Source organism: Ursus americanus, chromosome 1 (genome assembly GCF_024610735.1).
Source record: "Ursus americanus isolate L20-20 chromosome 1, mUrsAme1.1.p, whole genome shotgun sequence".
NCBI lineage: Eukaryota > Metazoa > Chordata > Mammalia > Carnivora > Ursidae > Ursus > Ursus americanus.
In genome coordinates this window covers 82,371,649-82,395,127 of record NC_142127.1, presented here as the reverse complement: position 1 = coordinate 82,395,127, position 23,479 = coordinate 82,371,649, and the positions used below count along the sequence as shown (strand labels likewise).

General features: G+C 38.4%; 1 long non-coding RNA gene across 3 annotated transcripts in view; it reads right to left on the bottom strand.

Annotated features, from left to right (window-relative positions):
* LOC123798267 (uncharacterized) overlaps positions 1–23,479 on the bottom strand; it is a 174,859-nt gene that overhangs the window by 47,697 nt on the left and 103,683 nt on the right. For all 3 annotated transcript variants that reach the window (XR_015724894.1, XR_015724890.1, XR_015724899.1), the window contains one exon: positions 1–23,479. This exon is cut by the window's left edge and continues 26,079 nt beyond it. This is a non-coding gene — a long non-coding RNA (uncharacterized LOC123798267).

Here is a 23,479-nt window from a genome sequence, read left to right as displayed (position 1 = left end):
GATCCATACATCTTTAACATCACTCAATTCACCATTGAAAAAGCATTTCTAACATCCTTCATGCTAGATAATGAACTCTCTAATGTAGGTTCAGAGAGCAACATTGAAGTACTTATTGTCTCTGGAGTACAGATTCCAGAAGAGGGTTTTTCAAACACTGAAGAAACAATGATGTGCTCTTCCTCTTTGGGTATATACTACATTAAACCACATACATATATAACATACTTCTCATGTTTTAAAGTATTCAAGTATTTAGAATTAAATTACAGGGGCACTTGGGTGGCTCAGTTGGTTAAGCATCCAACTCTTAATCTCAGCTCAGGTCTTAATCTCAGGGTCGTGAGTTCAAACCCCACACTGGGCTCCACACTGGGCGTGGAGCCTACTTTAAAATAAATAAATAAATAAATAAATAAATAAATAAATAAATAAATAAATAAGAACCTCATCGTTGAATTAAATTACAGACAATATACTTGATACGTGTCCTGCATTACATATTGAAATAGCAATAAAACTGACCCTCAAAGGGTCAACACTGACCTCCCACTCTCCTGTCCTCTACTCTTCTCCAGGAGCGGAAGCTCAGAGTTACAAGCCTCGGGCAAAATGGAATCTTAAGAAACATACATGAACTCTTGTGTAAGTCATAAAGATATAATGGAAAGGGACTATGGCAAACACTTTCTAGAACTCTGTTCCTCTTAGGATTCTCCCTTACATGGTGTTCTCTCTATGATTCTCCCCTCTCTCCCTTGCAGCCATTTGGTGTGGTAAGTGGGGACACAGACATATCTCCCACTCCCTTTTGGATGTCAGACAGAATCTGAATAGAACCAGAGGAAGGGAAACAGAGGGTCAGGCCAGTTCTTTCTGGGGGAATTAAGGATGCCTCTCTGTTTTTCTCTGTACTTTTCCTGACCTCCTTCTCTAGAAATTAAAAATAAACTCAGAAGCCTTATAAAGACCTTTGGAAAAGAGAAATAGGAGCAGGTCCTCTTCAACTGCATTAAATCTAGACCTTAAGGTAAAAGAGGAAAACGAGACACCAAAATTCACATAGACCTGAGAAAGGAAAGTAAGGTAAAAGGCCAGGAGGGGTTCAGAGTCAGATGTCTGGAGCATAAGAAGTTGTACATATGTCTGGAGAATTCTTCAGAATTCTAGCAAGGATGGCCACACAGAGGTTGGCAAATTCAAGTTTGCACCTATAACCTAGTGTTGCACCACACACACTCTAGACACTCATTCCTGTCAATGAGTAATCATTCTTGTCATTTAAAATTTGAGCAAGAGTTACGACGAAGAAGAGAGAAAAAAATCTAAGTTGGTATAACTGCTGATAAAACTCACACTCAAACTTGTCAGGGCAAGTACAGAATAGTACAATTCCTACGATTATATCACCGCTGAATTTGTTAAAACAATGATTAGATGGGTAATACCAGATTCCAGCAGATATTCCTCTAATCATGCATTAATAGCCTCCACACTCAAGTGTACTTAAGAACTAAAGCACTATATTTTCGAGCCATCTCAATTTCTAGTAGGAAAGTCTTCCTGATTCCAGATGTCATTGCGATGAGCATGCCCCAGAATCATCTGTCTTGCACTGTTCCCTCCATTCATTTTATTCTGCGCTGCTTAGGAAAAAAGAATATCTCTGAGAACAGAGAATAGGCTCAGAAAGAGAGTTCAGAAATATTCTGCTGGCGTTCATTTTAATACCATAGCTGAAGCCTTGTTCCTTTTCCCTTTGAATCTCTCACACAATCAACAAGATGCATTTAGAACTAATTATACAAATACCACTTTAAGCCCCATTGTATTCTCCAATAGCCTTCAATTAAGTGCAATGGCACTATATTTGAAAGACAGCTTTGCACTGCCTCAGAAGCTCCAATTGGAAAGAGAAAGCGCATGTCCAGAGATTCCATGCTACATGTTAAATATTAATGCTTTCAAAGAGAACTCTGCAAACATTTGCCATTGCATTTAGTAATTAAAAGCACATTCTGGGTATTTTAGAAATATTTGAGTGATTGCAGGTGCATATTGATTCTTATTACAAGTTATCTACATTGATTAGCAATATTTTGCTAAATAAAATTTATTTCAATAAAAATAGTGCAACTTTTGGATAGAGAATCACTATAAAATTAATTAAGGAAACACTAAGAATTTTTCCTCAGAAACCTATCAACAAGGGAAGTGGCAATGATGAATGGAGCCATTTCTCATGAGCCAGCATTTTCTCCATGTAGGAAAATCCAGGACAGTATAGCTTTCTGCCCCTACTTTAATTGGAACTCATGTATTATTTATTCAACAAATATTTACTAAGCACTGCTGCTGGGTCTATCCAAGTCTAACACCCACAATTCAGTTTGATGATGACTTCAGGCATTTCCTGAGTATATGAATGACCCTTTCTACCTCTGAGGGAAACTGAGTCATGCCAAAACCATGACATTTTGAGTAAATTCTGCAGCTAAGGAAAAAAAAGTAGGAGGGAAGCAAGGCCAGTCACTGTTTATCACAGGCAGAGGGGGAGCCAAAGAGAAGACAAAATGGATTCTCTCTTGTCCCTGCATTCTCAGGAAAATCTTCTCACTCAGAAGATGAAACAGAGATGAGAAGGGGATGGAACAGTAACTGTGGGAAGAATCCCAGTCTTGCCTGAATCTCCATATTGATCCAGGAGTCAAACTAAAGGGGGATCCACGAACTTCCTAATACCCACGTGCAGATGCTCTGTGGTGAGGTGAAGTTGCTAGAAATCTTGTTTTTAAATTTTCATTCGAGGATATGAGCCATCCAAATCAGAATAAAGAACTTGAGGAAGAGGAAGATATAAAATTTAAAAGTTGAGAATTATGCAAATAATTATTGCCAATATTTAAGAAACAGTTTTTGAAGAGACGCATAATGAAAAACATAATGATCTGAATCCAAAATTCCAGATTACATTACCAAATTCTATGAAATGGGAGGGAGAAGGTAAATGTGTACTTAAGTGTTCAGCTTTCTCAAGGAGAAGCCAGTAGACACTGCTTAATTGTTGAAGTTCATAGTGAAACATATTTGTAACTACCAAATTTATCCAACGATAGGTGTAAAACTTCTAAGTAACTAGCAAAAAGTTAAATGAAGTAAATGTGATCAATTCTCAAAGACAGAAAGGTTTCTGTATGTTAGATTCATTTTTTATAAAATTATAGCAAGAGGAGATATACAGTGGCTACTAGTGGTACTAATCTCCCATCTTTAATGGGGTTTTATTGGAAACACTTAGCACTACCAGAAAGTACTACAAGGTTGGCTTCTAGAATATTTTACAATCATGTCACTTAGCATAGGCATGTTCCGTGAATATTAATAGCCTGATTCCAAGTTGTTCATCAGCAGTGACCTTCAAGCATGCTATGTACTCTTTGCAAAGCTTGAAGTTCGAGAAAGAGATCTTATAGCCGAGAGTCTCATTTCCTCTTTACAATATATAAATGAGGAAACTGGAGGGAATAAGGAGGTGCTTGGTCTGTTCTATGGATCATATATTTAGTACTAATGGTGTTTTAATTTAATAATAATAATCAACACACTTGAATATATTTCTCCAAAATGGCATCACTGGAAAAATTACCCTTCTGTATAGCATGGTTTTTATACAATTGTAGTGATTGGCCCTTGAGATTTTAGTAGAGGCACAGAGAAATAGATCAAAGGAGCACAGCAGAAATTCAAGGAGCAAATTCTCAGATATATGGACACATTCGTTTCTTGGAAGTGTTATTACAAATCAGTAGGGGAAAAAATTCATTGTTCAATATTTAGTCTTGAGACAATTTATTATTTATTTGTAAAAAAAATCCCTATTTTATATCATATTCAAAAATATAGAAATTAAGAAGAAAAGACAGGAAAATATCTTTATTTTATTTTATTTTAAGATTTTTATTTATTTATTTGACAGAGAGAGAGACAGCCAGCGAGACAGGAAACAGAAGCAGGTGGAGTGGGAGAGGAAGAAGCAGGCTTCCCAGCGGAGCAGGGAGCCCGATGCGGGACTCAATCCCAGGACTCTGGGACCACGCCCTGAGCCGGAAGGCAGATGCTTAATGACTGAGCCACCCAGGCGCCCCAGGAAAATATCTTTAAAGAACTTGGCTTTGGGGAAATTTCTTAAAAATAATTTCTTAAACAAAAAGTACAAACCATAAAAGAAAAGATTAATAAATTTGATAACTTTAAAATGGAAAGATATACCACAGACTTAGAGAAGATATTTACGAGCCATATAAAAACTATTTATATTCAGAATACATAAAGAGCTCTGACAAAAAGTTAGAAAAAGACAAAAAAACCCAGTCATAAAATGGACAAAGACTACATACAGGCAATTCACAAAAGGTAAATCTGAATGGCCAATAAACATATTACTATCAATGCTCAACTTCATTAATAATTAAAATGCTAATTAAAATTAGAAGATATTTATTTATACCCATTTAGACTGACATGCATTTCCAAAGCCTGACTTTTTCAGTTTGGGGTAAGAAATTGCAACATCAAGAACTCTCATCCATGACAAAAAGGTACAATTGAGGTCCATCTCTGGAGATCAATCCAACAATATCTAGCAACGCTGAAGATGCCTGTACCCTATGGACTAGCAAGTCTGTTCTAGATACCTTAAAGAAACTCTTACAGGTATGGAAGGACATATATACAGGAATAATCATTTCAGTATGAACAGGAGAATGGATAAATAAATTACGGTATATCTGTGCAGTCAAATTATACAGTCATGAGAAGTGAACAAATTAGAGTAGCATGGACTAATATGAATAAATCTCGAACACAAGGCTGAACATATACAGCAAAATGTAGAAGTATATAGTTTATTATGAGTCCCTATATTTTTATACGCATGAAATACTTTATAATTTTATAGGTAAAAAAAGAACAAAAATTTTCACTAAGAGTACAGGAAGCAAGCAATTGGGACCCCTCTTAGGAGTGCCCCACAGTAGCTATTTGAAGCTTGAGGTTGACTCAAAGTTCGGGATGGGTCTTACATTAACAAAAACTTCCTGAGAGGGAATTTATATTCCATGTGGTTATGTTTTTAAAAACAAAACAAAACAGGGGCGCCTGGGTGGCTCAGTCGGTTAAGCATTGGCCTTCAGCTCCGGTCATGATCCCAAGTGCTGGGATCAAGTCCCACATTGGGCTCCCTGGTCAGCAGGGGAGCCTGCTTCTCCCTCTGCCCCTCCCGCATCTCATACTCTCTCTCTTTCTCTCTCTCTCTCTGACAAATAAATAAAATCTTTAAACAACAACAACAACAACAAAAAAAACCCAAAACAGAACTGCAATCTCTTCTCCCAAATACGTTGGGGTGCGGTAGCATTAAAAGCATACAAGTGATGAAAGGATCTCTATCACCTTCCTTTAAATGTGCAAAATAACCCTGCACATTGAATCATGGCACTTACTGGCACAAGTAACCTGGTAGAGGCTGCATCTGGAAGTGCTAGAGAAAAAGCAAGAGGAAGGTAAAGAAGATAATCAGCTGGACTAACTGGAGAAGCCTAACTGTACAGAAGTAGAGCTACAAGATTTAGCAAATAAAAATGCAGGATTCTTAGTTAAGGTTGAATTTCAGATAAACAAATAATTTTCTACTATAAATGTATCCTAACATAAAGGTACTGTCCTAACTCAGAAATTCACTCTAGGCATGGCAATTTCTCTTAGGAAATAATGTGAAATAGGGAAAACGAGAGAAAGAAAAACCAGGATTTGGATGTCTAACAGATCTGAATTTGCACTGCAGCTCTCTAGCTGTGTAACTCCAAGCCAAATGCCTAACTTCTCTGAGCTCCATTTCCTCATTTCTTAAAGGAGGATAATAATATTTATCTTACAAGAGTAACTGAAATAGCATTGTGAGAACCTACCTGGCTCACAGTAGTTACTCAATAAATAACTTTTAAAATCCAATTGAGCAATTATTAAATGCTTACTAGGATAGTCCCTTTACCGGCTTTGGGGCTATAAAGATGAATAAGAAATGATCTCTTGTTCCAAAAGAGCTCAGTTTTTTTGGTGGAAGACATTTACAAACCAGAGAAGCAAACAATCACAACACAACATGTTATGTTCTGTACCTGAACAGTGTGCAAACGATTTCTCCTTATTCACTCGTCAAAATCCAACCCTACCTTTGAGGCCTAATGCAAAATGTACTTCTCAAAGTGTCACTCATTCTCCTGGGTCACAATTAGTCTCTCCCTCCTCTATCCTACCAAGCAAGTTCACTTCGATCACTGTTATGGAACCTAAACTTAATGGCTTTAGACTGTAATCACTCCCCCTTCCTGTCACTTGTGCTAGATCACGGGCTGAAACACAGTTTATTAATTTTTATGTCACACCTTCATATAGCATATGGTATGTGTTCAGTAAATGCTTAGGTTGCCTTTCCAAATGGAACTAAGCTACTATTTCTATGAATGCAAATAAACAGTCAGGTAACAAAATCCTTTCTCAGGCAATTGCCTTAGGTTTTGAAACCAACTGACACTTGAAAATTTGACACACATTTTTTTGTATTAAGTGACCCAGAATGAGCAATACGACACACTCCAGGGTAGATGAAAAGATAAGGAGTATGTATTGTGAACAAAAATAAAGTGGTGGAGCAATATATAAAATACAATATTTTTTTATTTTAAAAATGCCACTATTATATATGTGTTAGGTTATACATAGAAAAAAAAAACTTGAAAAATATATGCTAGACTATTATTGCTGGGATTAGAATTATGGAAAATTTACCTTTTCTAAATTACGGAATTCTGCAGTACTTAAATATTTTACAATGAGCAGTTGTTAGTCTCTTAAGCAGAAAAAAATAACTAAAAAAATAAATTAACTCAAGGACTTCTGTCATTGAATCTTTTGCCCATTTTTGTTTTCATGTCAAAAATTTTGCTTTTGGTTAGAATACAAAATAAGACTTTTCCTGAAATAAATGAGTGGCAGTAACTCTATTTTTAAAGCGAAAAATCAAATGCACCCCCTGCCTTCCGTCCCTTCTGTATTAGAGACCCAAAAGAACCAGCAACCTTGGATCACGACACCAGGTCTCATAAAAGGCAAAAATAGACAAAATTATTTCCCACTTTTTTCCCTGTCCTCATTAGCCTGACATACTTAGGCGCTTCATTTCTTTGGTCCGATCCTCTTCACGTTAGCTAGAAAAAAAATCTTTAATGCTGCACATAAGGAGCCAAGTGGAAGCCAGTCAAGTGCAGTATTGATTTAGCAAAGGGATAAGGGAAGCAGGCACTTCGATATTTCCCTGCCTCCCCTGGGAAGGTTAAGGAGAACTTAATTCAACCTGAAGTGGTGTAAATATCCCGAGATGAAGCCCCGTTAACAGAACTGATGTAGGGCAGCTAACGGCTGTCTCCAAGCGAAGGCACATCGTCTGTGAACAAGTTCACGGCGGTTCGGGGCACAGGGCAGAGGCGCGAGCATGAGGGAGTGGAAAATGGAACATGCTTCCTGGGCTGGTGAGGAAATTAAAAATTGCCCCAGAACTATCACTCATCAAGTGTTCTCTTCAATACTTAAGGTACTGCTGAGAAAGTAAAAAAGGAAGCATATCTCAACTTGAAATGTCCTTGAATGTTCATGTTTAATTTTATTTTGGGAACCTCTTGATCTTGGGACAGCTGTGAAGAAAGAGCTTTCCTTTTCTAGCTTCCCAGGAGGCAACTAAATGACCAGTGAACTCAAACCAGAACGGAGATGAGCAGCAATCTCCATTCCTGTTTAGGACCAGGGAGAATCAACATCACAGAGCTGCAGTTCCTGTCTACAGAAAATGCCAGGGGAATAAATAGAAGACAGATAGGAAACTTGCAACCCCTTTACTTCAGAAGTGTTGGAGACTTGCTGGGCGATTTACTTCTCCCACGCACGCGTCTTTCACTGAGTATTCCCTCAACACGGCCTTCTCTTAGTCATTGATTCAACCTTTTTTTTTTTTCATGAATATGTATTAGATGCTCACTGTGTCCAAAGCACTGCTCAGTACTCAGGACACCATTTCGCAGGTGCTTCCCATCCAGGAATACCGTGAAGAGGCTTCTGCTTCTACTCACGGGTGAGGAAAAAATGGACATTACTCCTCTCCTCCCTTGCGTTCTGGCTGCCGGCTGCCCTTACTGTCTGCATCAGAGCCGGCTTGGGATAGAATTAGTCTTTGATTAGTTACCTTTAATCTGCATAAACTGATTCAACAGAGGTTAGGACTATACGTGAGTTAGGGCTCAGTAAATTCCAACATACTTTCAGGTTCTCTCATACAGAAAAATAAATAAATAAACAATTTAAGGCAGTGGTTCATAAACTTCACTGTATGTTAGAATCCCCTGGAAGTTTCTTTAAAATCCTGACGCTCAGGCTGCATCCACACTACATAAATCAGAATCTCTGGGAAGGAGACCAAGCATCAGCGGGTGTTTTGGGTTGTCTTGGTTTGTTTTACAAGTCCTCAAGAGATTCCAGTGTGCAGCCAACGTTGAGAACCAAAGATTTAATGAAACTTGGGACAACTATGTCTTTGCATCTGGGATTTATTTTTCCTTATTCCCTAGGTTTTTGTTTGATTGATATATTTCTGATGGCTAGGATGCTGGAAATTTCACTCTGGGTCTATTGGGGTGTCATTTTCTAAGGATCACAGATAATTCAGATATAATTATTAGAACTCACACGGGTACAGCCACTCCATGCTAGCAAGTGCCAAGCTTCAAGACCTGTGTTTCTCCAACTAAGGGAAGATGCTCAGACACTGCATGAGAGAAATTCCAAAGCATTTATAGAAATGTAATCTGTGAACCGCCTACGCACTTGCCTAGGGATAAGACTGTAGCAACTACCCCAGGTACAGAAAGAAGCTAGCCACTTTCAGTCACCCTTCCTTCACCTCTTCCCCTCTTCCTTTTCCTGAACTCTCTTGCAACACTAAAAAGGCAAACTGAAAGAGCGGAAGAGCAAATAATTGTTGAGTGCTATATTTTAAAGATTATTTAGAATATGTGGGGGAAGCAGTTTAAAAATCCTTAAAAGTCTAATTCTCCCTTTTATGAACCTAGATTTATTTCTTAGGGTCTTTACTTTTAAAAGTCAAATTTTTATACCTAAGTCAGACATTACAGCCAAACAATACACATCAGGCCAAAAATGACCTAATGTAACCAGCTCACTTATATGAAAGTGAAGGAGGGGTACATTTGGTTTTATACAAAATAAGCACCTGGATAAAAGGTGAGGTCAACGTTGGAAGCAGCAAAGGTCGATATAAAAAATATAGAAACCCCAGTAAAAAATATCACATAAAATGGTGTTTGCACACAAGTTGAGTGTTGTTAGAACTCTATCCTGATTTTTACCATCAAGTAACAAAGTTTATAGGTCTCAGATGATTTTAGCACTTCATTCGGATTTTTAATTATGAGATATTCTACAAAGTATAAATAATAAAACTCATACATTCATCATCTCACACAAGAAATCACACATTACAACTGTAATGATATCCCTTTATCTACCTACACCAGATCCAATTCCTCCTCTCTCCTTCTTACAAAGAAAATTTCTCTCTTAAATTTGGGGTTTGTCACTTTCATTAATACTGTACTTTTATTCTGTTTAGGCCACAAAAATATGTAACACTGTTTTGCACATTGAGGCCACACGAATGAAATCACATGCTATGCACAGCTTCTACAACCTGCTTTTTATCTTTCCCTGTAATGTTTGTGAGACTCATCCATGTTGACATACGGACTATTTTATTCATTTTTGCTTCTAGAGAGTATACCATTGGATGAATTATATCAGTATTTCATATTTTTAATGGCTTGTGTTGTCATCCATTTGTGTTTTTACCTTTTCGACTTTCCAAATCTTTCACTATACCAATGCTCAGTGCACATTTTCATGCTATGTGGTTGAGTATTCCTAATATATGTACCCAGGACTGGCATTGCTGGGCAATAGGATATATACAACTCCAACTCCACTAGATATTGGTAAATCGATCTACAAAGTAGTTATCTCATAAATGCATAGTAAATGGGAAATTCTCTTTAGCAAAGCCTAACTACCAAATCACTTAAATAAGAATCACAATGAATGGTATTCTCATGATATAAAGTGTCGCTTGATGCCCCATTGCTAAAGTTGGATCTTACAGTCTCTGACTCTGTTAAGGAAAGGCTGGAGTGTGGCTATTTTAAAAAACCCAAGAACATTTTACAAATAAGTAGGATATAAATTTAAAGTAGCTGTGTCCATAGGAATAACATTTATAGAACAGTTTTTGGTGATGAATTATGACTAAGGCAAATAGGTACAGAATCAGAAATACCCCTTCTGTGTATTGGGCATTACATGTAATAATTGGAATAAACTCTACCAAATGCAAATACTTTTTTTTTTTTCAACCCAGAGAAAAGAAAGGGATAAAACCACCCATGACTGAAAGTGAAAGAATTGTCTGGTTTGTGTTGAGCGGGTTTCGAGTCTGATAGGCATCTACTCAGACGATGAAAGTTAAAAGTTAATAGCATGTTTAATTCTTTTTGATTAAAATTGGTGTGTATTTCTGAAGACTGGCAACCGTATACCTAAATCACAGCACAAAACCAGCCCTCAGGTTCATGAGGGAAAAAATTGATCCCTTTGTTTGCTTTTTCGTTCCCACTCAAAAAAAAAAAAAATTTATTAGTGGAGAACATTCTATACGTCGTTATTTATGCAGGCACAGGGATAGGCCTAAGGAGATCTCTGATCATACAGATATTGATATTGAGAAGGACAAACAGTATTGTTTTCTTTCATGCAGATATCCACTACGGTGTCTCTGTGTTCTGAGCAATCTCTTTATTAGAGGGTTGATGTGGCTATTAGCTGAGGGAGGAAAAGAAACAGGATGAAAGACCCCAGAAACCAAAGGACATGACTATGAAGCAGCTTAAGAAAGCCAGCCTCTAAACGGCCTCCAATGATTATTGCCTCCTGGTAATCACACCTTCATGAAGTCCCCTCCCACACCAAATTGGCTGACACGAATAACAAATAGTACATTGAGAATAAACATGTGTGACTCTCAAGGCTAGGTCATAAAAAACATTGCAGCGTAAGTTTGTTCTCTTGAATCACTCTCTCTAAAGGAAGTCAGCTGCCCTTTTGTGAAGACCCTCAAACGGCCATACAGAGAGACACACCTGGCAAGAAATTGATTTCTCCTGTCAAGATCCAGCCTCTACAAGCCAGCCAGGTGAGTGGAGCACGTTGGAAATGGATCCTCCACTTCCGGCCAAGTCTACAGGTGACGGCAGCTCTGGCCGACATCTTGACAACCCCATGAGAGTCTCCGAGCCAGGATCGTGCATTTAAGCTGGTCCTGAGTTCCTGACCCATAGACACTGTGTGAAATAGTAAATGTTTATTGTTGTTTTAGGTTGTTAAGTTTTGAGGTAATTTGTTATGCAGTAATAAATACAGGGTTGGAAAGAGGAAATGAGAGCAACTCTCTTTCTTCCTTTCTCCAAAACTGTAATAAATACTTCTGTTTATTTTTTTGATTTAAAGAATTAAAACAGTCCCCCCGCCCCGGGACGGGAGTGGGGGACAGCTAAAACACCATCCTCGGGAAAAAACCTAGTATAGTAAAAAGAAAAATGTTTTACCATAAGTGAGTGTATTCATTCGCTTATTCAACAAATATTTATTGAACATACTATATGTCAGATACCATGCTAAGTTAGATATCTACAACAGTAAACAAGAGAGACATGAATGCTGCCTCATGGAATTTACATTGTAATAACCAAGAGGTACAACAATCAAGTAAATAAATAATTCAAATTCTTATAAATGCCATGAGTCCAGTAAATGATGTATTTCAATATGTTATAGGGATAGTATGATAGGTCAGACCTCTTCTAGGAGATGACATCTAAGCTAAGACTTGAAGGATAGAAAGAAAACCATCATTGACAGAAAGGTGGGAAGGGCAACCCAGAGAGAGAAAACAGTGTATCTAAAAGTCCTGAAGTACCAAGATACAATGAATGGACTGAAGATAGCCAGAATTAAGAGAATCCAATGTGTGAAGAGGGGAGTAGCAGGAGATGAGAGTTCATTCAGGTGTTTTCAAATTTCTAGGAAAAACACATCATTGTGAAGAGACCATAAAAATAATTTCACTTACATACAAGGCCTGCTTCAGATAATCCTTCTCCTTCACACTTAAAGAAATATTTACAATCTGATAGAAGAAAGGAGTTCAGGGGAGCCTGGGTGGCTCAGTTGGTTAAGCATCTGCCTTTGGCTTAGGTCATGATCCCAGAGTCCTGGGATCAAGCCCCGTGTTGGGGGGGGGGATGTCCCTGCTTAGCGGGGAGTCTGCTTTTCCCTCTCCTGCTCTCCTTACTTGTGCTCTATCAGATAGATAGATAGATAGATAGATAGATAGATAGATAGATAATAGATAGATAAAATATTTAGAAAGAAAGAAAGAAAGAAAGAAAGAAAGAAAGAAAGAAAGAAAGAAAGAAAGAAAGAAAGAAAGAAAGAAAAAGAAAGAAGGAAGGAAGGAAGGAAGGAAGGAAGGAAGGAAGGAAGGAAGGAAGGAGTTCAAGCCAAACATTAAACTTGAGCACTCAGAACCTGCTGGTTCCTCACTTCCCTGAGCTCCAACCAAATGTCTTTCTCTTTTTGCCAAGATATCTTGGATTTCAGGTGCCTGGGTGGCTCAGTCAGTTAAGTGCCTGCCTTCAGCTCCGGTCGTGATCCCAGAGTCCTGGGATGGAGCCCATGTCTGGCTCCCTGCTCAGAGGGGAGTCTGCTTCTCCCTCCACTCCTCCCCCCAACTCCTGCGCACGCTCTATCTCTCTAAAATAAAATAAACTCTTTTTAAAAAGATATCTTGGATTTCTAGACGTGTAATATCAATGCGCAGCACCGTAGGTTTTCTTTATAGACACATGATGGCAGAGTCTAGTCTTCAAGCTGGGAAAACATACAAGAATATGAATACATCTCAAAAAGCTACATTGTAGGGAACACCTAAAGCATATTGGATCTAAATTATTACAGACAATAAAGTTTAGTTGGAAAGTTTCTGGCACTGCTCAGGGGATTGTGTGACTGCTTTGGAGTTTTAAAGACCAACTGTCCTCAGTGTTCAGACTTAAAATTCTGTCTCTGTGTACGACCTTTCAGACTCTGTTTGCCGAAGAAAGAAACTGCAATGTAAAGTCTCAAAATCACATTGTAACATTGCTGGCTGGCTAGGTGTTGAGGGACCTTATGCTATTTATTTAGTCATGTCGTCATGCCCTTTCCAATCCCAAATTCATCCTTCCCTCCAGAAGATTATTGAGATGGAACTTGTGAAATATACAGCCTATTTCAACAAACAGCAATCGACTACTTCCTTTACAGTTTCCAGGAAGGGAAAGAACTCACCTTGCCAGCCAGCACACAGGCTGTGCCACGGCAAAGCTGCAACCGAAGCTACAGAATCCTAACTGCCAAAAGGCACCAAGGGGGTTGTCATATACACAGTGTGGATGCGTCAGAAGATGAATTTTATGAGGAGTTTAGTCTACGCATTGGAAAGAGAATGGCAGGAACGGTCCCGTGGGGCCCACCTCCAGGGCAGACAATGTTTTCACTCTGCAAAGAATCCCGCTTGATGAGAATCGATACATGATGTTGGTCTTGACTACAAATAGTTCATTACAAGCTGAGAAAAGGGCCGCTGTCATCTCACTTGCTGTAATGGTCCCAACTCTCTCCATGGCAGAAAAGCCCACAGTTACTTGATATAAAAGAATGTATCGGGCAATTCAAAAGCTAGAAATCTCACGTTGAGATTTATAATTACAGGGGAACAGGTGTCTTGCGTTTTTTAAGTCTCAGTGCTGGTTTACAGCAGGACAAGCGTGGCCTTGGTTCTGTCCCCTCCTCTAGAACTCCTCCAAACGCATGGACTAAAGCTGCTGGTCCCTAGAGAATGTCTGACGTGCCACAGTGTGGCTTTCTGGAGACATGGATACTCTCCTGCGCCTGAATTAGAAAACCTTGACCAGGACTAGAAGAGGCAAATGCACCGTCAGCCATGGGCTATTCCTGTCCCTGCAGTTGCTGCCCATCCTCAAAGCCGGAGACAGCTATGCTCACACTATCTGAGGCTCCTAAAAGAAGCTGAAAACAGCGCCCCTATGATGCTTGATTCCATTCAATGTCATGCCTTCTACTTCGGAGGGCAGCATTACATCTTTTCCTTCTTGAATTTTTTATTTAAGTATGACATACATTTGGAAGGGTGCGAAAAATCATAAGTGTACAGCTTGATGAAATATCACAAAGTGAATATATTTGTGCAAACACGGGCCTCTTCCCTCTCCATCCCTAGCCCACCCTCCTCTCAGGGTAGTGCCATCAGTCAGATTCCCTGGATTTTGAATTTTATATGAATGGAATCATTGAGTACCTATTGTCTTTTGATCTGAGTTCTTTAACTCAATACTACATGATATTGATCCAACTTATTATATGTCCTTGTACTTTGTCCATGCTTATTGCTGTGTAATATATTATCATATGAACATACCATACTTCACTTGTCCTTTCCACTGTTGGTGGACATTTGAGTTGTTTCCAGTTTCGCGCTATTACGAATAATGTTACTAAGGTGTTTATGTACATCTTTATGCATATACACAGACACTTTTGTATGCCTAGGAGTGGAATTACTAGCTTTTAAGGTATGCACACATTTAGAAATTGTTCCTTATGCTTTTGCCCTAGAAGATACTTTGTACTTTCTTTCCCAGAAAAATATCAACTTCCAGAGCTTCCTCCGCCAGTTTCTTCTTGGAGCTCTACTCTCTATCACAGAATGCTAGTGGGCTACGGGACAATCATTGCCCTTGGCCCTTCTCAGGAAGTGACCAAGAGGCATTCCTGAACAGAAGTCTGACCCATCCACGAGTGTTCTCTTGTGGCCACAGCCTCTTTTCTTGGATCAATACCCTATGCCCTTCTGTGCCACCGTCTGGGATTTTCTGTCCCCTTCATACTTCCCTCTTGCCAGAATCACATACTACACTATCGGAATTACACAATGAGGCAAGCTCTGAGAAATTTTAATCACTATAAATGTCCTTCCTTTGAGAAACCCTACACCCCTACCCCTCCAAGGGAAGCAGCATGCTAACTATGTAAAGAATCACACTGATGTCACTTCCACATGGCTCACCTTCTCTCTCAGAAGACAGGATTGCAAAGCACGGGCTCTGGCCTGCCCTGGAAGTGGCATGACCTCTACTAGGGTAATTATAAGAGCAGAAGGAGGAAAGTAATACCTGTCTCCTACTTACACAAGGATGGGATTTATTGAGTGTTAAAGAAATAACACTGTTTAAAAACTTAGTGATGAAAGGAGTATAAATATTTTAAAAATTATCTTTATTATCCATTTCGAGCCCCTTAGCAAGCTTGCACTTAAACACCTATCTATTCTTAAGAGGAAACAGTTTACAACATTTCAGAGCGCTTTTGGAGTATCTCATAATCTCCAGTTGGTAAGTTATTTATTTGTGACTGAAAATCTTTTCACTCATCCCTATTAGTCTCATATTAAGAATACCTGATGACTATATTCTTACTATGACACTTTACAAAAAGCAATTCAAATTGCTTTTAAGCCGCTGCTTTTCCTTCGAGTAAATAACACCAAAGTCTTCATCTTTTCGGCGGGTTCTAGCAGTCTATTCCCTACTCACGGCCATACTCCAAACTCAAATTTTGGAGTTCCAAACTGTCTTGGGTCATTTAATTATAATTGGCCAACATCAAAACACATAACATCTTTCATTTGTTTATTCATCCATTCAATAACTAGATCACTGTCTTAAGCCTACTATGCATAAGCTTGTGATTCAGTATAGAACAAGACAGATGAGTCCTTCCTCTCATGGAGCTCACTTCCTAAACGTATTGGAAAAAAAAGTAAAAATATACAACTTATAAAGGCAAAATGAGGAAAATAAAACCAAATGCCGACCTAAAGAATGACCGGGACAAGGGCTACTTAAGATTGCATGATTGGGGAAGGTCTTTCTGAAGAGGTTACACTTGGATTGAAATCTAAATGATCTTAGGAGTTTCCATGGTAAGGTTTGTGAAAAAGGTTTCCATGCAAAGGATACAGCAATGACAGGCCCTGTGTACGGTAAGTCACTGAGACCACAGCATGATCTGCAGAGGGAAAGGAGCTATGTGGGGAGACTGGGTAGGCAGGTGGGAACCAGCCCAAATCCAGGCTTGTTGGCTGCCAAAAGGAGTTCATCTTGCAAGTCTCACAGGCAATGATTCCACTGGTGAACGATCATATATGTAAGTTGTTCTCTGGATAATAAATCCAAGAGTATGATTCCATCACTATTATATGCACCCTTCCACTTTGTGGTTCCTGGCATTCCCACGGTCTCTCTAGCTTCCTTTTCTATTTTAAAGCCCCTCTTCTTCTGAAACATAACCTTCAACTGAATCCTTTTTTACAAGCCAAGATTTAATGCCATCATACCTGAAGAGCTGAGACGTAATACACTTTAGTTTTTCACACGTAATTATCCTACCCTTGGCCAATAGGAAGCAATAGTTAAGAGCTTAAGCTTTAGATTGCATCAAAACCAGGTTCTATTTCTGTTTTTTGGACATTTTTACTGTGTGTAACTAGCATATTACTTCTACCTTCCTGAGTTTTTTTATCCGTAAAATGGAAATTACTTTTTTAAAAGATTTTATTTATTTATTTGAGAGAGAGAGTGAGGGATAGAGAGCAGGGGGTGGGGGGCAAAGGGAGAGGGAGGAACAGACGCCCGCCCCCCCTCCCCGCCAAGCAGGGAGCCAGACCATGGGTTGGAACCTAGGATCCCGAGATTGTGACCTGAGCCAAAGGCAGACACTTAACAACTGAGCCAGCCAGGTACCCCTGTAAAATGGAAATTGTATACCTACCTCAGAGTTGTTGTAAGGATTGATGGAGATAATACACATTAACCTTCAAGAGATGGCCATTAATAATAATGCTTTTCGAAAAGCAAAAAACATAGAACTTTGTAGTAAAAAGAGAAGTTAGATCTTACTCCATTTACTTCTTTCATTTTGTGTTTAAGCCTCTCTGAAGCTATTAATTGTCAATAGTCACACAGTTAGTCAAAAGTTCACCAAATTTCCCTAGTCAATAGTTTAATAGAAGAATCATTCAACCATTCACTACTTGCTTTAGCTTTGAGATTGGACTTTATGAACTACATAATCATTATTTGAATAAATCATGAAGACATTATGATACCTGATGTGGTAAATTGTGATTGGAATAGTGTGTGGTTTAATAAATGCTATTGGGGGGCACCTTGGTGGCTCAGTCAGTTAACCATCTGCCTTTGGCTCAGGTCATGATTCCGGGGTCCTGGGATAGACCCCCACATGGGGCTCCCTGCTCAGCGGGAAGCCTGCTTCTCCCTCTCCCCACTGCTCATGCTCCCTCTCGCTATCTCTCTCTCTCTCTCTCTCTGACAAATAAATAAATAAAATCTTTAAAAAAATAAAATAAATAAATGCTATTTTTTAGGACTTCAGAGATTCAGATCCATGAATTCTACCTTTTATTCTATTCATTAAATGGAAAAAGTCAATAAAAAGACGTGGTTTTTATATAGAGCACATAAACCGAATGTGGATTGTAATTTATAGACAAAGCTCTGACAAGAAAATAAATTGTAGGTTATAGAAGAGCTTTGGTAAGCAAATTATTGGGCATAGTGGATATGTGAACTAAGGGCCAAAATCTAGACAAGTAGCTGTTCTGGCATGGAATATATGAAACCTACTTATTTCAAGGGTCTGTCATTGGCAAGTTTTCACATAGTTACCACACAGACATGAACTGAACTCTGTAAGTGTGAAAAAAATCCTGAACCTTAAGTGTAAGTTTAATAAGTAGGCTTTTACATGAACTCTGCATGTTGTACTCCTATTTAACCTTTACCATTGGCTTTTAAAATTATTTTATTATTTGCTTATTTATTATGTAAGTAAACTGCAATCACAGAAGAAAAATAGGAAACATAAATAAGCAGAAGGAAATTCATTTATAATCTTACCATTCAAAAGTGACTATTATTAACATCTTGCCATCTACACACACACATTCTTCACATATCCAAGTTAATTCTTATTTTATCTAGAGAGATATATCAGAGGAAATTGATACAAACTTTTAAATGTAATATTATACTGAAAAGTGACTATCACAAATGAAAGAAGCATTTCATATGAAGAACTTCAAATTTTCACAATTATTGTTTACTACACTTAATTAACCAACAACTCCTTTTCTTCAGGAATATATAAGGGATTTATGACAACAAATTCCATTCTAATTCAGCAAGACTTTACTAAATACCTGAATAGTCCCAATATTTGGGGAAATACAAAACAAGTGCCTATGTTTTTGATAAATTATATCTGCAAGGAACACACACAATAAATTCAGTTACTTGAGCAAAATGGTTAGTAGGAGGTGAGAAACCAGGCTAAATGCCCCCATTCAAAAGACACAGGGTATTAGACTGGATAAAATAGCAAGACCCATTAATAGGCTATCTACAAGAGACTCATTTTAGACCCAAAGACACCTCCAGATTGAAAGTAAGGGGGTGGAAAACCATTTATCATGCTAATGGACATCAAAAGAAAGCTGGAGTGGCAATTCTTATATCAGACAAATTAGATTTTAAAACAAAGTCTGTAATAAGAGATGAGGAAGGACACTGTATCATAATTAAAGGTTCTATCCAACAAGAAGATCTAACAATTGTAAATATTTATGCCCTTAACATGGGAGCAGCCAATTATATAAGCCAATTAATAACAAAATCAAACACATAGATAATAATATGATAATAGTAGGGGACTTTAACACCCCACTCACTGCAATGGAGAAATCATCTAAGCAGAAGATCAACAAGGAAACAAGGGCTGTAAATGACACACTGGACCAGATGGACTTCACAGATATGCTCAGAGCATTCCATCCTAAAGCAGCAGAATACACATTCTTTTTGAGTGCACACGGAACATTTTCCAGAACAGAACACACACTGGGTCACAAATCAGGTCTCAACCAGTACAAAAGATTGGGATCATTTCCTCCATATTTTCAGACCACAATGCTTTGAAACTGGAACTCAATCACAAGAGGAAACTTGGAAAGAACTCAAATACATGGAGGCTAAAGAGGATCCTACTAAAGAATGAATGGGTCAACCAGGAAATTAAAGAAGAATTTTAAAAATTCATGGAAACAAAAATGAAAACACAAATGTTCAAAACTTTTGGGCTGCAGTAAAGGCGGGCCTAAGAGGGAAGTATATAGCAATACAAGCCTTGCTCAAGAAACCAGAAAAGGTCTCAAATATACAACCTAACTTACACCTAAAGGAGCTGGAGAAAGAACAGCAAATAAAGCCTAAACCCAGCAGGAGAAGAGAAATAATAAAGATTAGAGCAGAAATCAATGACATAGAAACCAAAAGAACAGCAGAACAGATCAACAAAACTAGGAGCTCATTCTTTGAAAGAATTAATAAAATTGATAAACCCCTGGCAAGATTTATCAAAAAGAAAAGAGAAAGGACCCAAATAAATAAAATCATGAATGAAAGAGGAGAGACACAACCAATACCAAAGAAATACAACTATAAGAACATATTATGAGCAACTTTATGCCAACAAATTAGGCAGTCTGGAAGAAATGGTTGCATTCCTAGAGATGTATAAACTACCAAAACAAAACAGGAAGAAATAGAAAACCTGAACAGTTCCATAACCAGCAAGGAAATTGGAGCAGTAATCAAAAATCTCTCAACAAACAAAAATCCAGGACCAGATGGTTTCCCAGGGGAATTCTACCAAATACTTAAAGTAGAATGAATACCTATTCTTCTGAAGCTGTGTCCAAAAATAGAAATGGAAGGAAAATTTCCCAACTTTTTCTATGAGGCCACCATTACCTTGTCCTAAAACCAGACAAAGACCCCACCTAAAAGGAGACTTACAGACCAATATCCCTGATGAACATGGATGTAAAAATTCTCACCAGGATACTAGCCAATAGGATCCAACAGTACATTAAAAGGATTATTCACCATGACCAAGTGAGATTTATTCTTGGGCTGCAAGGGTGGTTCAGCATCTGCAAATCAATCAATGTGATACACTACATTAATAAAAGAAAGGACAAGAACTATATGATCCTCTCAATAGATGCAGAAAAAGCACTCGACAAAGTACAGCATCCATTCTTGATTAAAACTCTTCACAGTGTAGGGATAGAGGAAATATACCTCAAAATCATAAAAACCATACACAAAAAGCCCACAGCACATATCATTCTCAGTGGGGGAAAAAACTGAGAGCTTTCCCATAAAGTAAGGAACATGGCAGGGATGTCTACTATCACCACTGTTGTTCAACATAGTACTAGAAGTCCTAACCTCAGCAATCAGACATCAAAAAGAAATAAAAGGCATCTAAATTAGCAAAGAAGAAGTCAAACTCTCTCTTCACAGATGACATGATACTCTATGTGGAAAACCCAAAAGACTCCACCCCCAAATTGCTAGAACTCATACAGGAATTCAGCAAAGTGGCAGGATATAAAATCAATACACAGAAATCAGTTGCATTTCTATACACTAACAATGAGACAGAAGAAAGAGAAATTAAGGAGTCAATGCCATTTACAATTGCATCCAAAATCGTAAGATAGCTAGGAATAAACCTAACCAAAAAGGCAAAGGATCTGTGCTCAGAAAACTATAGAACACTCATGAAAGAAATTGAGGAAGACACAAAGAAATGAAAAAACCTTCCATGCTCATGGATTGGAACAACAAATATTGTTAAAATGTCTATGCTACCTAGAGCAATCTATACATTCATGCAATTCCTATCAAAATACCATCAATTTTCTTCACAGAGCTAGAACAAATAATCCTAAAATGTGATGGAAACAGACAAGACCTTAAATAGCCAAAGTAATGTTGAAAAAGAAAACCAAAGCTGATGGCATCACAACTCCGGACTTCAAGCTCTATTACAAAGCTGTAATCATCAAGACGGTATGGTACGGACACAAAAACAGAGACATAGATCAATGGAACAGAATGGAGAACCAAGAAATTGACCCTCAACTCTATGGTCAACTAATTTTCAACAAAGTAGGAAAGAATATCCAATGGAAAAAAGTCTCTTCAATGAACGGTGTTGGGAAAATTGGACAGCCACATGCAGAAGAATGAAATTAGACCATTTTCTTATACCATACACAAAAATAAACTCAAAATGGATAAAGACCTAAATGTGAGACAGGAATCCATCATCATCCTCGAGGGGAACACGAGCAGCAACCTCCGTGACTTCGGCAGCAGCCAACTTCTTGATAGCCACATCTCCAAAGGCAAGGGTGACAAAGGCCAAAATAAAAATGAGCTATTGGGACTTCATCAAGATAAAAAGCTTTTACACAGCAAAGGAAACAGTCGACAAAACCTAAAGACAACCAAGAGAATGCAAGGAGATATTTGCAAATGTCATATCAGATAAAGGGCTAGTATCCAAAATCTATAAAGAACCTATCAAACTCAACACCCAAAGAACAAATAACCCAATCAAGAAATGGGCAAAAGACATGAACATACATTTGACATACAAATGGCCAACAGACACATGAAAAAATGCTCAACATCACTCGGCATCAGGGAAATACAAATCACCTCACACCAGTCAGAATGGCTAAAATTAACAAGTCAGGAAATGACAGATGTTGGTGAGGATACAGAGAAAGGAGATTTCTCTTACACCATTGGTGGGAATGCATATTGGTGCGGCCACGCTGGAAAACAGTATGGAGGTTCCCCAAAAAGTTGAAAATAGAGCTACCCTATGACCCAGCAATTGCACTACTGGGTATTTACCCCAAAGATACAAATGTAGCAATTCAAAGGGGCACCTGCACCCCAACGTTTATAGCAGCAATGTCTACAATAGCCAAACTATGGAAAGAACCCAGATGTCCGTCAACATATGAATGGATAAAGAAGATGTGGCACTCCTCCTCTCTTTAAAAGAAAAAAAATAATAACAACCTAATTTGATTGTATTTCTGATCTGTATGCGGGGCTCTACACAAGGTAGATGTAGTGTATGCTGAACGCTTGGCATTCAATGAGTAGACTCTCGGGAACTCTACTACACATTTGCATTAATAGATTTTTTTCAAGAATCGTAAGTAATATATTTTTTCACCCATCCCACATCTAAATAAAGTAATCCCTCTTTAATTAAAACATCTTGCTTTAAACATAGCAACACATACAACAAGCTCTGTTGTATATACTGCATTATCAACAAAACAGGAGTGTGGAGTCAATCTATAGGCTCTGTCCAAGGCTTATGGAAAGATCTGACTCTGAGTTCAGCTATGATACATCCTATACCTGGAAAGTAGGAGTTCCAAGTCAGCTCATAGCCCTGGTATTAAAAAAGAAATCCAAATATTCTATTAAAAGTTATCTGCTTGCCAATTGACACACTTATGTTTTATTTAAATCATCTTGCATTTCCTTGTGGTTTCAGATAAAACTCATTTTATTTAAATAATTACATGCCATTGCCCAAAATGATCTATTCATCATAAACCCTGAGCAGCTAATATATGTCAGCCACAACCCTAGGGGTTGTCACGATTCAAGAAATCAGGCATGCCTGGATGGCTCAATCAATTAAGCATCTGCCTTCGGCTCAGGTCATGATCCCAGGGTCCTGGGTTTGAGCCGCACATCAGGCTCCCTGCCCCACAGGGAGTCTGCTTCTCCCTCTCCCTCTGCCTGCCACTCCCCCTGCTTGTATCCTCTCTCTGTCAAATAAACAAATAAACGCTTTTTAAAATCAACAAATAAAAGATAAAGAATTCCAGCCCAAAAAGGAGTTTGCATTTTATTCACCTCTCTCTCTCTAAAACATCAAGAAAGTCCAAGAACTTAGTCCACTACAACTCTTATTATAATTTCCTGTCATCTCTTACTCTGTAGTACTTCAAAATGCCCAAGTCCCCCATCTCTCTGTTTACCCCTGGAGACCTCCACCCTGTCCTGCCATCTTGGTTCTCCACTAGCACCAGTGTCCCCCACAGTGGGCTCCCCAAAGCTCTCACCTTCCTTCCTTCTAACCCCTGAGCAGCGTGGGTTCTTTAATTGCACTCCTCACAGAAACTGCTCCGAAGATTTTCTCTTTCATCAGAGGACAAATG